Here is a 2,697-nt window from a genome sequence, read left to right as displayed (position 1 = left end):
GTTATTAGAAATTTTATTGTCATTTATATAACAAAAGCCAAACCAAAAAATAACCCCTATCAAAATACATACAGTTCACAATAACTAAAGAATTAAATAAACAATCACTCACTGAAGGCGAAAAGATAAGATTATAAGTGGGATAGTAACAAAAGTAGCTGGGATAGTAGAAGGAAGGCTTTGGGCAAGTTTCTCCATGAAAGAGCTAAAGGTGCTCTGGTTAGAACTCTGATATCTCCCATTAAAGAAATAGTTGCTCCAACAAGGTTCTTCAAGTTGGAGAAGAGTGTTCTGGAAGATAGCGTAAGCCCCGCTAGCTGTTTCCCAGCAGACCCCAAGCAGCTGTGAAAGAGGGCGGCTGGGTGACGGTGAGGAGGAAGCATAGTCCTAAACAGAAGCCCCAGGTACACCACCAACCCGTTCATGTGTCTAACCGTTTTTCCCCACTCGGCGACACACTCGAGTCAAACTCTGGTAATTGGTGATTCTGTTCTCAGACATGTGAAGCTAGAGACACCGGCAACCATAGTCAAATGTCTTCCAGGGGCCAGAGAAGCCGACATTGAAGGAAATTTAAAACTGCTGGCTATGGGTAAATGTAAATTTAGTAAAATCATAATTAATGTCGGTACACCCGGTTACGCCAATCGGAGGTCACTAAAATCAATATTGAATTGGTGTGTAACTTTGCCAAAACAATGTGGGACTCGGTAGTTTTCTCTGGTCCCCTCCCCAATCAGACCAGGAGTGACATGTTTAGCCGCATGTTCTCCTTAAATTGCTGGCTGTCTGAGTGGTGTCCCAGAAACGATGTGGGCTTCATAGATAATTGGCAAACCTTCTGGAGGAAACCTGGTCTTGTTAGGAGAGACGGCATCCATCCCACTTTGGATGGAGCAGCTCTCATTTCTAGAAACATGGACAAATTTATTAAACCCCCCAAAATATGACTATCCAGAGTTGGGACCAGGAAGCAGAGTTGCAGTCTTACACGCCTCTCTGCAGCTTCTCTCCTCCTGCTACCCCCCCAAAACCCATCTCCATAGAGACTGTGTCAGCTTCCAAAAAGACAAAAAACAAACTAAAAACCAGCAACAAACAACTTAAACATAAACAATCACAAAGAAAGAACAATACAGTATCCACATCTGAACCAAAGAGTAAAACAGTGAAATGTGGATTATTAAACATTAGGTCTCTCTCCTCCAAGTCTCTGTTAGTACATGACTTAATAATTGATCAACAAATTGATTTACTCTGCCTTACAGAAACCTGGTTGCAGCAGGATGATTATGTTAGTTTAAATGAATCAACACCCCGAGTCATTATAACTACCAGAAACCTCGAAGCACAGGCCGAGGGGGCGGTGTGGCAGCAATTTTTCACACCAGCCTATTAATTAATGAAAGACCCAGACAGACTTTAATTCATTTGAAAGTCTGATGCTTAGCCTCGTCCACGCCAGCTGTAATTCAATTCAATTCAATTTTATTTATATAGCGCCAAATCACAATAAAAGTCGCCTCAAGGCGCTTTATATTGTACAGTAGATCGCACAATAATAGATACAGAGAAAAACCCAGCAATCATATGACCCCCTATGAGCAAGCACTTTGGCGACAGTGGGAAGGAAAAACTCCCTTTTAACAGGAAGAAAACTGGGGTGAGAGAAGGAAGACAGGATAAAGACATGCTGTGGAAGAGAGACAGAGATTAATAACAGATATGATTCAATGCAGAGAGGTCTGTTAACACATAGTGAGTGAGAAAGGTGACTGGAAAGGAAAAACTCAATGCATCATGGGAATCCCCCGGCAGCCTACGTCTATTGCAGCATAACTAAGGGAGGATTCAGGCTCACCTGGTCCAGCCCTAACTATATGCTTTAGCAAAAAGGCAAGTTTGAAGCCTAATCTTGAAAGTAAAGATAGTGTCTGTCTCCCGAATCCAAACTGGAAGCTGGTTCGACAGAAGAGGGGCCTGAAAACTGAAGGCTCTGCCTCCCATTCTACTTTTAAATACTCTAGGAACAACAAGTAGGCCTGCAGAGTGAGAGTGAAGTGCTCTAATAGGGTGATATGGTACTACAAGGTCATTAAGATAAGATGGGGCCTGATTATTTAAGACCTTGTATGTGAGGAGCAGGATTTTGAATTCTGGATTTAACAGGAAGCCAATGAAGGGAAGCCAAAACAGGAGAAATCTGCTCTCTCTTTCTAGTCCCTGTCAGGACTCTTGCTGCAGCATTTTGGATTAGCTGAAGGCTTTTCAGTGAGTTTTTTGGACATCCTGATAATAATGAATTACAGTCGTCCAGCCTGGAAGTAATAAATGCATGAACTAGTTTTTCAGCGTCACTCTGAGACAGGATATTTCTAATTTTAGAGATGTTGCACAAATGGAAGAAAGCAGTCTTACATATTTGTTTAATATGTGCATTCAAGGACATATCCTGGTCAAAAATGACTCCAAGGTTCCTCACAGCGTTACTGGAGGCCAAGGTAATGCCATCCAGAGTAAGAATCTGCTTAGATACCATATTTCTAAGATTTTCAGGGCCGAGCACAATAACGTCAGTTTTATCTGAATTAAGAAGCAGAAAGTTAGCGGCCATCCAGGTCTTTATGTCTTTAAGACATTCCTGCAGTTTAACTCATTGGTGTGTGTTATCTGGCTTCATGGACAGATAGAGCTGGG

Source organism: Mchenga conophoros, linkage group LG16, assembly GCF_057382185.1.
Source record: "Mchenga conophoros isolate Kocher_MC1m ecotype Shallow Benthic linkage group LG16, M_conophoros_male_GT1.1, whole genome shotgun sequence".
Lineage (NCBI taxonomy): Eukaryota > Metazoa > Chordata > Actinopteri > Cichliformes > Cichlidae > Mchenga > Mchenga conophoros.
The sequence above is the reverse complement of the archived record's forward strand: the minus strand, read 5'-3'. Positions refer to the sequence as shown.